This window comes from Callospermophilus lateralis, unplaced genomic scaffold (genome assembly GCF_048772815.1).
Source record: "Callospermophilus lateralis isolate mCalLat2 unplaced genomic scaffold, mCalLat2.hap1 Scaffold_1734, whole genome shotgun sequence".
Classification (NCBI taxonomy): Eukaryota; Metazoa; Chordata; class Mammalia; order Rodentia; family Sciuridae; genus Callospermophilus; species Callospermophilus lateralis.
In genome coordinates, this window is record NW_027512799.1 from 244,368 (window position 1) to 258,735 (window position 14,368).

Consider the following 14,368-nt stretch of genomic DNA (forward strand, 5'->3'; position numbering starts at 1 on the left):
ACATATTTTTGAAATTTTATAAAAATAAAATCACTCAGTGTATGGTCTCTATTCTGACTGAAGTTAGCCTAACATCATTGAGATTCATCCACCTTGTAGCATATACCATTTGTTCATTCCTTAAGGATGAATGACATACCATTATATGCATATGCCAGAAATATTTTAGTCAACACATCTACTTGTGGAAATATTTTTTTCATTCTCTATTATACTGTGAATGACTGGTTATCATATGTTTTGCCATATTTCACATCTTTGGTGAACACTTTATACTCTATGTGATTATGTAGTAACTGTGTCAGTTTGGCATTGCTGTGAAATTCTGGTTGTCTAGGAAGGTAAAGAGATAAGAGGTGAGAAGCAAAAATGTAATCAATAGAATTGCATTACATACTGGTGTGCATGGTGTTTTTTTTTTTTTTATTTGGCCATTGCTTCCCTGCAGAGGAAAGCTCACTCTTGGTTTTCTGATATGTTTACTCATTTCTGATCAGAGTACATCTCCCAGTGCAGGTGTGGAGGTCTGCAGCCCAGGGTCTGGGCCTGACCTGTAGGGCTTGTCCTCATCTCCCCATCAGGCCTCCCCTGATCTCCTGAGACTCCCATGCAGAGCACTTCCAGGGTTGCCCACCTCCTCTCCTCTGTAACCAACTGTTTGACAGTGTGTTCTTTAATTCTCTCTTTAGCTAATTAATAAGTTACTTTTGTCCTCTCCCATAAATACAATTTCAACATTATTTTGCCATTGTATCAACACTTAACAATTTAAATCATGAATAATAATTCATATTATAATTATTTCTTAACATTTCTATGTTGGAATATGTTCATAATCTTGAGGTGCTTAACACCATGAACATGAAAAATTTTCACTCATGGGAAACCATGTAGAATTCAAAGTTTTCTATTCCAGGATCACAGGACCAGTCTGTGGAGAACTGAGGTGACCTGACACCACATAGACTCTCCTGCTGTTCCCCATTCACCCGGCTACCGCCCCAGGAAGAGGATGGTCCTGTCTCCAGACCACACGCCTTCAGACCTGGACCCGTCCCACCTTCCACTGGAGGATGCAATCACAGGGATGGTGGTCAGAATCAGGGAGGTTGGTGTTTATTTCACAATGGGCATGAATTTTCCAGTAGTCCCATTTAGTTTACCTGCTTTCTGTTTCTCCCCAGCCCAGTTCCTCCTGGACACAAACCTGAAGTTCACACCTGAGTGACATCCTTGTTCACAGCATGCTCCTTGTACTTTGAGGCAGAGTCCCTTTTCTACTTGACATGCTGATTTAATTTTCTCCAATACTGTGTATTGGGCTACACAGGAGGCTCAGATAAAAATAATTTTTCTGGGAACTCTGTAGAATTTCAAATTTTTTCCACTTTTGTGTACTGTTAGAAATCAGTGTGTTATACTATTTTTTACTAAATCACTATGTAATCAATAATACAATCATTGGTACAAATTCCTTGATTTGAATATTGTATCATTCATGTTTTTCTCCTTTTAGTAGCAAGTGCATGACTTCCTACACAGTGGTTAGTGAACTAATGCCTGGTGCCTATGTTGACTAACTACTCACCTGCACTAGCTTTCTGTATTCTACTGATTTACAGATGAAGAGCTCCCAAACAGGCTCTGTCCCTTCTATATGGCTGTAGCACACACAGTGCATGCTGATGATAGGTCATGCAAGCCCAGGGGCTTGTGCACTTGCAAGGTAAAATCTCTTTAAAGCAGAAATTTGTCAACAGGTGTTTACCAATGATACAAATATGACTACAGGTGTCACAGATGCTGAGGTTTTGGAAAGAAGAAAAGTATTGGTATTTTTATATAATTTGATTAATATGAAAAAATAATACAATGATACAGAGTGTAAGAAAATAAATACATATGACAAGTTCAGAAGATGTTACGTTATGAGATAAATCCATATTAAAAACCTTGTAGGTTTCCACCCTTCTATACTGACTTCTGGGCTCTCCAGCAGTCCTTGGTGAAAACCTCTAGACATTTGTGGCAAATATGAGATGGACAATTGAATATGTGTTTGGGATCTGGAGGCTGATGTGAACTGCAGACATTTTCTTTGTTTCTAGTTTATTTCTACTAAAACATATACTGTTTTTGTTTCTCCAAAAGAAATTAATTAATTCTCCATGAAGTAGATTGAATTATATTATCCTAATTGTTGTTCTTCTTTGCTTATGTGATTTAATTACAACTTGAAAACATTTTTGAATAGAACTTACTGTTTTCATGGATCAGTCTCATAGAAAAGTTCAGATTATGGATGTGATACAATAAATATATGCATCACCATCTAACATTCATAAGCACTCAAAGCATTCCTGCAGAACTACAAAATATGAGTACTTTAGAACCTAGATTCTTTAATCTAAGAAATTGGCTTTAGTTTGTTTACCTTGACCTCAATAATTTTAGAGTGTTCAGAACTACATCTTCCTTTAAAGTGTGAAATGATTATTAAAAATTTCCTAATAAAATCCAAAATATGGGGACATAAATAAAGCAAATGTCAGGTAGCATGAGCATCAGGAAGAGAAGTAGGAGGAGAGGTTAGCATGGGTTTAATGCCAGAAGTATAAGAGGGATGGCTCCAAGTGCTTTTCTCCTAAAGTAGGGACAGCGGGGAGATTTCCCTTTTGATAATTCCCTTGATAGTGCTTAACATGAGTAAAGGTATGGCACACAGATTGCATGTAAATATGCAAAGATTTCTTGAGTTGTAAGATACAGGAATTCATTATTTTCTAAATTATATATTTCTATATTATTAATTATGGCTTAGTGCTATTGATCAGCCACAGAGGAATACTGAGGAGTACTTTATTACATCCTGACCTTCTTAATGTACTTGCAAAGACTGCACAACTGTAGTTTTTATATTTCTACCAGTGGACACAAATCCTCATCACATCTGATATACCTTTAGTATAAAGTGTGAAAATTATTGAAAAGGAGAATGGATTTGTGATCAGGACAAAAAGGTATGGTTGATAAATTAAAAATGTTTCAATGAAAATTGTATACAATATTAGATGTTTTTTTTTTCCCACAGCTACTGAAAAATATGTTAGTATGTACTTTGTATAAATGAATTCATTCATCTACCTCCCTGTCACCTGCAATGTATTTGGTACTTGGTCCTTGTTGCCTTAATCTAGATATATTTCTCTGTCATCTCTCAAATCTGTGCAGATAAGTTTGTGCATTTGTGTGTGTGGTATGAAAAGAAGAATTTTAACCCACAAGAGGCAGCATGAAGAAATATCACGTGCGGTACTTGCCAACACTGTGCAGATCTTCACCACACTCCAGGTACACTATCAGTGAAGAACAGAAATCATCGAGAAAACTAAAGTGTTTACAAGACTTCTCTGTGCCAGTTATTCTTTGCAGAATTCTTTCTGGTCTAGATGATAATCTGGATGAGATTGCAGATTGCTGAGCAGGATAAAGATGAGGCTCAGATGCCTTTGGAGTATAATGCCAAGAATTCACTCCTGAGTGTATCTTGTTCTCCAGGTGGGAGCAGAACTGAGTCTCTCCTTGGCTTCTCCTATCCACTCTGTCTGCAGTCAGGGTGCATCTGGGTAGTCAGCACATGGTATGTAGGATGTGGGGAGCTAGGTCACCTCTGCTTTAAGTGAATCTGGTGCCTTGTCAGTGGGAATAGGGCCCCAGGGAGCCCAGAGCTCAGCCTGCAGAGACAGCAGGAGGCCTGAGCATACCACCAAGCAGCAGCCCTCCTGAGCCCAGGAGAGAGGATCTGGCCATGTACCAGCATGGACAGTGGATGACACTTAGAAACTCCTCTGTTGGACATCACTTTAAGAGTCATTATTGAGGAATGAGTAACACTGAGGAGAGACTGATGTTTCTCTGTGTGTTTTCATCTCTGCCCTTTTTCACCTCAGTATGAGTTAGGGGTGTTCATGGGGATCAGTTAACATCAAGAGTGGTGGGCAACTCTCACTCACTCCAAAACCTGAAAGTGGGAAAAATCTAACACTATCTGCCATTTAGCTGCAAATTTTTTTGTCATGGAGATGAAAGGCACATGTCATGAATTTAGCCTTTGTAACAATTTGTTATTATCAATTCAGTGTTATGTACAAAAATATGCAATTGTACAACACCCAAGTACATCTTATTCCCAAGTATTTGTTTCAGTCTTAATGAAACATCTATCCGTTGTCCCAACTTATCTTTACTTACTATCACTTGAAGGCACTAAGTATAATCTCCATGTTTGAATTTATGTCCTGGAGATTTTGTATAAGTAGATCATTCAGTATGTGATCTTTTTATGACTTCACTAAGCCTGATATTTTCACAATTGTTTCACATTATAAAATCTATTAGTATTATATTCTTTTAGTGGATGAATAAGTTTCCATTATATATTTATATCAGCATTGTTAAAATTCATATATCTACCTATAGCCATTTTGGTCCTTTGTTCTTTTAAATAGTGTGTGATTTGTCAATCACTGTCTGTTGGGTTTTGTTACCTCCTGGGGTACATTCATATATATGGAGTGCTATTGTTTTCATGTGCCGTTGGATTTGGTTTTTAAGTTTTGCTGAGAATGCTTGTATATGTCTTGATCAAGGATATGGGTCTATAATCCTCTTTTTTGGTGGTTTTTGTGTAGTTTTCTGGATCTTATATTAGGAAAATGATGGTTTTGTGGAATGTGACTTGAGGAGTTGAGGTTCATTTCAGTTCCCTGGAGTGGTTTCAGGAGACGTGGTGTCTGTTCTTTTTGAAGGTTTGGTAAAAGAGTAGTGAAGCCATGAGCTGCTGGAGGTTTCTTTATTAGGAATCTTTTATTACTGATTCAAATTTATTGGTCATATTAATGTCTGAGTCATATATTTTCTCATTATTAAGTTCTGGTGTGTTACATCTGTCCCATATTTATTCCTTTTGTATAGATTTTCCAGTATGTTGGTATGTATTTGTTTATATGAGTTGCTAATAGGTCTTATCATTTCTGTAATATTAGTGAAAAGGTCTTCTTTTTATTCTTTGATATGTTATTCATTTGGGTCTTTTTATTGTTAGCATAGCTAAAGATTTGCTAATTTTGTTTTTATTTTTACAAACAAATTTTTGTTTTCTTGATATTTTCTCTTGATATTTAGTGTTAATTGCTTATTTCTGATTTAATGTTTATCATTTCTTTTCCAACTGCTTTTTACACGTGTGGTTGTCTGTTTTCTATTGTCATGGTAGGGTCTGCACTTATTCTTTCTGTTTCTTTGATGCAGGCATTTAGTGCAACACCTTCTCGCTTAGTAGTGAATGCCATAGGTTTCTCATGAATGTCATACATTTTTCCTTGTATGGTTCTATTTTCATTAATAGTCTTAGTAAAAGCTGTGTTTTCCAGTGGCTTCTAATATCTCTCATTTAAAGTTAGGGTTAGGGTTACGTGGGTTGACCATGGAATGCACTTTTGCCAATATTTGATGGACAAGTTTGTGCATATGATGTTGGACTAACTCTTGTTCTTGTTAGCAGTATGTGAGTACACTGATTTCTCTCAACTTTAGCTACAAGAGATCCACCAACTGACTTGAAGTTTATGACTAGTCAATGTGCCATTGGATTTGGTATTCTAGGTGTTGCTGAGAATGCTTGTATATGGATCCTTGATCAAGACATATACTCTCTTTTTAAAAATTTGATTTATCCACTTTTAACACAACCCACACTTTCAGTCACACACTTGAGGGGACATTCCTTTCTCCTCACAGTGGTTCAGAGGCTCCCCTTACAGTGGGTATAAAGATAAGACAATCCAGTCTACTGTGTATCATGTCTTCTGGGCTCTGATCTCCTCTACTATCTCTTTTGCTCTTTCCACGTCTTTTCTCTGCCTGGCCTGGTGTCCCCAAACAGACCAGGGGAGCTGCAACTCCAGGCTGGGTGGCCTTTTGCCTTCAGTACCTGGTCCAGCTGTGTGCATTGAGGTACAGAGGGCTGAGTCCATTTTTTTTCTGTCTTAATTTCACTCATCAATATTTTGTAATTTTAAGTGCACGGATTGTTTATTTCCTGGGTTAAATTTAGTCTAATTAGTTTATATTTTTTTAAAAAATTTGTTCTTTTTTAATTATCAATGACAGTAGAGTGTATTTTGACAGACCTATACAAACATGGAATACATCATATTCTAATGAGAATCCCAGTCTTTTGAAGCATATACATAGGTTGATGCTATTGTAAATATGATGGTTTTTCTTAATTGATTTTTTGGTAGTACATTAAAATGAACAGAAAAGCTACTGGTGACAAATTTATCAAAATAAAAATTTCTTCTTTATCTCAACCTCTTCTGTAGTTCATTGCATATAAACCCTCTATAGGTGTTCCTCATTAATATCTGAGAATTGGTCATATTATACATTTTTTTAAAGTTTCCCCTGTGTGTAAGAAGCAGTAGTTAATACCAGTCACTGGGTCCTTCTGTTTTATCACAGGTCATATTCAGAACCAGTTGCTTTGAAGGCTTCAGGGATGCTTGTATTGGCCAGGCACAGTTCCCTACCAGAAGTTCACATCCTGGCACTGTTAGATCCAGCTCAGAACCCTCAATACTAAGGTCACTAGCAGACCCTCCTTTCAGAGGTCTCTTCTGAGCTTTGAGGGGTCATCTCTCCCCTGGTTCCCAGCATTTACCTGATGTGCTACATTTCCAAAGGTAGTAAATGTTTATCTCTGAATTTATTCATGGAACTCTTTTTACTTATTTTGCCTTTTTTGTTTATTTTTAATTATACACAAAGATTCACTTTAATATATTTATACACACATGGAACTTAATTTATTCTATTATATCCCTGGATCCCCTCTTTCCCCTCCTCATTCCCCTGATTCCCCTGTTCTATTTTACTAGTCTACCTTATCCTCATCTGTTTATTTATTTATTTTTAAAATTTATGTTTTCATTGTAGTTGCACACAATACCTTTATTGCATTTATTTATTTTTATGTGGTGCTGAGGATCAAACCCAGGGCCTCACACATGCTAGGTGAACACTCTACTACTGAGCCCCAACCCCAGCTTCTGTTTATTTATTTTTATTGGAATTTATAGATGCACATAGAGGTGGAATCCACTGTAGTACATTTACACACACTCATGACCCTTTCCTATCCCTTCTCCCTTTCTCTGGATCTTCTTCTTCTATTCCACATATCTTCCCTATGTCTTTATAATATCCAACCCAATTTGCCTCCTTACTTTCCTCTAGATTCTGCATATGAAAGAAATCATTTGACCCTTTACTTTCTGAGTCTGTCTTATTTCATTTAGCATGATGATTTTTTCCTCCATACATTAACCAGAAAATGTCACAATTTAATTATTTCTTTTAAATGAATAAAACTTTACTGTGTACATATATCACATTTTCCTTATTCATTCATCTGTTTACCATCATCTGGACTAGTTTCATAACTGGATATAGTGAATTGTGCTTCCATAAAATTTGATGTGGCTGTATCACTGTAGTTACTGATTGTAGTTCTTTTGCATAAATAATGGGATGGGATAGCTGGGTCATAGGATGCTTCTGCTAATATTGTAAAAATGGCTGTACTACCAGAAGCATTAAACAGATTTAATGCTATTCCAATTAAAATCCCAATGACATTCTTCATAGAACTAGAAAAAGCAATCATAAAATTTATTTGGAAAAAATAAAAGAACCAGAATAGCCAATTCTTAGCAAGAAGAGTGAAGCAGGAGACATCCCAATACCATACCTTAAACTATACTACAGCGCTATAGTAACAAAAATGACCTGGTCTTGGCACCAAAGGAGACATGTAGACCAATGGTACAGAATAGAAGACACAGAGACAAATGTCAAAAACTTCTGCTTTAACAGAGGAACTACTTGGAGACACCTCACATCCCATTCATAACATTTACTGCTGGCCCCTCAAACCCCATGTCCATTTCACAATGCAAAATTAATTTAGTCCATCTCCAAGTGTTTCATAGTCTTAATAATTCCAGCATTGCCCCAAAGTGGAAATCCAAAATCTTTCCTGAAACTGTAGGTGAACTATTGGCTGTGAACCCCTATAAAACATCAAAAGAAGTTACATACATCCAGTATTCACTAGCAGAGAGTAAATCTTCCAATAACAAAAGGCAGCAATAGGGGCATATAAAGAATGGATTAGGGATGAAAAAATGCAAAACCCTGTTGAACAAATATGTCCCTCAACTCCGCCTATAATCCTCATGTAGCATCTAAGACCCTTGACTACAAGAAGATATTTCCAAAGTGCTTAGGTATTCCTGCTCTTTGGCTTTGCCATTTGCAGAGCACAGGCAAATGCTCTCTTTTACTTTAGCTATCTCTGTAGCCAGTAGCTTTTCTTGGCCTGCAGTTCATGCTTTTGGTAACCTCTAATTTCTGGAAGTTCCATTCAAACTTTGGCTTCACCTTCAGAGCTTCAACTATCACCTGATCAGGAGCAGCCCGCAGGGCCTCAGACCCTACTACAGTTTGATTGGCATATGAGGCCTTTTTTAGAGATGGTGGTGAAAGGAAGCATGACCCCTTAACTTGAGCACCCTGCATTCCTGCAGAGCCAGCACAGTGCATATAATGCCAAAGTCTGTTGACAGCTTGCACTACAGTTGGGTACCTGAAATTACTGCTGTGATGATTTCTGAATGACTTCCTTGCTGAGCAGGGAAAACTCACTTTCTGGGCCCCTGTGATAGTGGGGTGGCCCCAAGGCAGTTTGGAATGAAATTTGTCTTCTACATCCTTGAGTGTACAACAGAGGTGGTCTTGCAAATTCCTTACATGTCCTAAGCTTCTTCTGTATTTTGTCAGTTTGAAATAGTTGACATCTCTTAAGGGACTGCAATGACTTTACCACCACACCTTCCTTGGCCCTCATTTTCTCAATGATCACGTTAAAACTCTTTATCAAATATGGATTTTAACTCTACTAAAATAAGCAACTGCTTTCTTACAGTGCTATATGTCTCTGGTATTTATATGAATATTGTAAAGGCTATTTAAAACATGGAAAAATGTAATGGTTATGGCATAATATTGTCAGTCATGAATATTATCTGAAAGCAATCAGTAGATTATGTTACCATAATGTTTTGTTGGTGGCTCTCTTTACAGTAGATATTATCACACAATTTATCTTACTATAAAAATTTGTTTCTTTGTACAAAACTTGCACACAAAGTAAAGTTTTTTCTAAATTCTGAAGAAGTTTCATATCACACCCACACAGCTACAGTGTTTTTGGGTAATTTGACACAAGATATGAAATATCATGAAGTTATTATATCAATATTTTCTCTTTTGGTTTCCTTCATCACCAAATCTTTCAATATAAAACATCTTATAACATAAGGAAAACATCCAAAGTCTTCATCAAGATAGATACATGTCATTTGGGATGGTTTTGCAATTTAATTTCATTCTTAATTCATATATTAAGTATAAACTTTACCCACCTAACTTAACTTAAAAATTGTTGATACAAGTCACCCATAGAGGTTCAGTAAGCTATAGTTCTGGAGGAAATACATGTAAATGTGGGGTTTGCAGAATTCATCTGGGATACTCTGAAGGTCTTTTTGCTCTAGCAGGGAACATTGGAGCAGTGGGAACCAGAAACCATAGACACAGTGGAGCTTGTGTTCTGTTTGGATCCTGTTAAGCAAGTCAAGGCTTCCGGTAGCAGCCAGTGCTGAGGTGTTCACTGGTTCCTATTACAAGCATTCCCCTACCTGCAAACTTTAAGAAATGCCTTTACTAATCAATCAAATATGTTCAGGCTTTTAAATTTACCTAGGTAATAATTACATAGGTTTTTTTTTTGCATTTTTTTCCTATTAGTGTACTGGTGAATAAAATTGTTTCTCAAAAGTTAGAATTTGATGTAATTATTTTCATATATATATATATATATATATATATATATATATATATATGTTTTTTCTCTTTTTGTTATATAAGTATTCCTAGGTAACTTGATATGAGCATATGTCAGCTATAATTAATAGTTGGCAAAGCATATGTCAGTGAGGACACTAGAATGTTTGGAGAGTAATAACTTTTGTGAGATGATGAAAAATTGCCACAAGATTTGGAAGTGGCCCACCCCTGCAATTCCAGTGCATCAGGAGCTAAGGCAGGAGAAGAAGAGTTTCCAAGCCAGCATCAGGAACATAATGAGACAGTAAACAATTTACTAAGACCCTGTTTCTATATTAAACACATAAAAGTATGAAGATGCTCCCCTGGATTCAATTGCTGCTCTGGGAAAAATAAATAATTAAATAAACTGCCCCAAGCTTTTAGGAAACAAGTACAGAGAGAAGTTAAAAGTCTAGTAAAGTGAGAGAAATTTAAGTGTTCATGGAATCAGACACTGAGGCCAGACAATTACATAGTGGGAGGAAAACTGTCCAAAAGATGACCTGCATTTCAGCCTTGGGGTTTGGTCCCTGACACTGGGTCACTCATGAACAGCTAAGAAAGGTGGGGTCTATTTCCCAGCAGTTGGATTTATTATCAGGACTCAGGGGGTGGTAACAATGGTCCTCTGAATACTTCATGGACGAAGAAATTCTTCTTTTTTAATGTTCTAGATGGAGAGAAATATTATTGTGTTTCTCTCTGGATTTTTGGTCACAAATTCTTTAGGATTTGATTTTTGTATTTTTTTCAAATAATTAATTGACAAAAATATATATCACAGTTCTTGCATATTTGACACTGGCTCTGAGTAAGAATAGATTATGGAGTATAAGTTATCTGTAGTTTAAATTGGTAAATTTTTCCTCTTTCACAGTATTTGATATCTGTAAGAGGACATATTGGATGAATTGGATGATATATATATATATATATATATATATATATATATATATATATATATATCCTCAAAGAATTTCAGCAAATATGTTGAATTATACTTTTTATTAAATTATGTATTGATAAAAAATACTTGGGAACCAATCTTACAAAAGAGGTAGAAAACCTCTACAATGAAAACAACAAAAAACAAGAAGGAAATTGATGACCTTAGAAAATGGAAAACCTCCCATGATCTTGGATAGGCAGAATTAATGTTGTCAAAATGACCATATTTCCAAAATCTTTATACAGATTTAATGCAATTTCTATTAAATCCCATTGTTATTCTTTATAGAAATAGAAAAAAACAATTTTGAAATGCATTTGGAAAAATAAGAGATCCAGAATAGCAAGAGCAATCCTTAGCAAGAAAAGTAAAGCAGGAAGCATCACAATACAGAAATTTATACTATACTACAGAGCTATAGTAACAAAAACTACATGGTTTTGGCACCAAAATACACTTGTAGACCAATGGTTCAGAATACAAGACATAGAGACCAACCCACATAAATATCAATTATCACATACTAAACAATGGTGCCAAAAATATTTCAGAGAAAGGATAGCTTTTTAAACAAATAGTACTGTAAAAACTGGAAATCTATATGTGGCAAAATGAAACTAAATCCCCATCTCTCACCCTGCACAAAACTCAACTTAAAGTGGATCAAAGACCTAGGCAGTAGACCCAAGATCTTGTGCCTAGTAGAAGAAAAATTAGAACCACATCTTCATTATGTTGGCTTAGGACATGATTTCCTTAAAAAGATTCCCACAACACCAGAAATAAAATCAAAGATCAATAAATGGGAGGATATCAACTAAAACATTTCTTCACAACAAAGGAAAAAATCAAGAACATAAAGAGAGAGCCTACAGAATAGGAAAAAGTCTTTACCACATGTACATGAATGAACACTAATCTCCAGGACAGATATATATATATCTTCAAAAAACTTATTACCAAAGCAACAAATAACCCAATCAATCAATAGATTTAGAAACTGGACAGACACTTCACAGATGAGGATATACTATTGATCAACAAATATATGAAAAAATTTTCAACATCTCTAGCAATTAGAGAAATGCAAATCAAAACTACTCTAATATTTCATCTCACTCCAGTCAGAATGGAAATTATCAACAAAAATCAACAATACCTGTTGGTGAGGATGTGGAGGAAAGGTACACTCATAAATTGCTGGTGGGACCGAAAATTGGTGCAACCACTCTGGAAAGCAGTATGGAGATTTCTTAGAAAACTTTGAATGGAACCACCATATGACCCAGCTATCTCACTTCTTGGTTTGTACCCAAAGAACTTAAAGACAACGTGCTATAATGACACAGCCGCATCAATGTTTATAGCAGCTCAAGTCACAAGAGCTAAACTATAGAACCAAACTAGATGCCCTTCAACAGATGAATGGATAACAAAAATGTAGTATGTACACAATTTAATATTACTCAGCCTCAAAAAATAAAATTATGGCATTCTCGGGTAATGGATGGAGTTGGAGAATATCATGCTAAGTGAAATAAGCCAATCCCCAAATACCAAAGGTTAAATGTTTTCTCTGATATGCAGTTTTGATCCATAAATGGGGGGAACATAGGGAAGTATGGAGGAACTTTAGATTGAGCAAAAGGGAGTGAGGGGACGAAGGATGTGGGTGGACAAGGCTGGCAAAATGAGGCAGTCGCTATCACCCTACGTACATACATGTATGGTTGCACAAACCGTAAAACTCTGTATCATATACCACCAGAAAAATAAGAAATTATACTCCAATTAGAATAATGAGTTAAAATGCATTCTGCTGTCATGTATAACAAATTAAAACAAATAATTAAAAATAAAAATGTATACAATGACAAAATTACACGTTATGAAGTATCCATAGAAAAATATGGTAAATCACAATATATACCTTATAAAATAACTCAGCTCCTAATGATGTAATCCCAGTGTAGGCAGGGTTAGATGGAAAGTCCAAATGTGAAGAGCTTTATCTAAGAACCACAAACAGGGAAATGAGGATAATCTTGAAATGCAACTTTATCATTTCTCTGAGAACAACTGTCTTTGCATAACTCTCCTCACAGCTTCCTTTACCTGTTTGTTCCTGAGACTGTAGATGAGAGGATTCAAGAAGGGAGGAACCATAATGTAAAAGGCAGAGAGAACCATGTCCTGGAGAGTGTCAGAGGTTACTGAGGACCTCAGGTACACAGCTGTGCCAGAACTGAGGAAGACGGACACCACGAGGATGTGAGGGGTGCAGGTGGAGAAGGCCTTCCCTGGGGCTCTGGTGGGAAATTTCAGCACAGCAGAAAATATGTGAATATATGACATGATTATTATAGCAAAGCAGCCACCACCAACAACTATAATAGAGACAAGAATAAGAATCATGTTGCTGGTGGTGTCAGAGCAGGAGAGCCTCAGCAGAGAGGGGACATCACAGAAGAACTGATAGACCACGTTTGACTGGCAGAATGACAGCTGGAATGTGTTCCCAGTGTGCATACCTGCATACAGCACACCACTGATCAGGGTGGCCAGGGTCATGCGGACACAAATCTGGGGGTTCATGATGAAGAGGTACTGAAGGGGCTGGCAGATGGCCAAATAGCGGTCCCAGGCCATGATGGTAAGAAATAGCATCTCCACATATGCACAAAAAAAGACCAGGAAGGTCTGTGTTGCACAGCCAGCCACTGAAATGGCCCTGTTGCCAGTGAGAGAGTTGACACAGGCATTGGGGACAGTGACTGAAATGTAGCACATGTCCAAGATGGACAGGTACATGGAACAAGAGGAAGAAGTACATGGGTGTGTGCAGGTTCTGGTCAGCAGTGGTGACAGTGACGATGAGAAGGTTCCCTAACAGGGTACCCAGGTAGGTCATTGGGAATACTGTGAAATAGAGGAAACTCAGATCCCAGCCATCAGGAGAGCCCATGAGGAGAAATTCAGTTACCATGGTGGAATTGGCCATTTACTAGAAATTCTGGTTGTTTGAGATGATGAAGAGTTAAAAAGAGGAAGTAAAAAACCTCATTAATGCAATTAGTTCACACATTCATGTCCAAATAATTTTCTTATATTTTGTAGTCACTTTCTCTGCATTGAAACATCACTCTTGTTTTTCTGATATGTTTACTCATTTCTGAGCAGAGTGAACCTCCCAGTGCTGGTGTTGAAGTCTGCAGCACAGGGTCTGGGCCTCACCTGCACGGGTTGTGCTCAGCTCCCCATAAGGCCTCCCCTGAGCTCCAGAGACTCCATGCAGAGCATTTCCAGGGTTGCCCACCTCCTCGCCTGCATGCCCACCTGTGTGACAGTTCATTGTTTAATGATCTGTAGTTTATTTACCTTCATCCTTCTCCATAGACAAAATTC

The 14,368-nt window shown here is 36.9% G+C and overlaps 1 pseudogene; it reads right to left on the reverse strand.

Annotated features, from left to right (window-relative positions):
* Positions 1-4,890: 4,890 nt before the first annotated feature.
* Positions 4,891-13,964, reverse strand: LOC143387109 (olfactory receptor 14C36-like; annotated as a pseudogene).
* Positions 13,965-14,368: the final 404 nt, after the last annotated feature.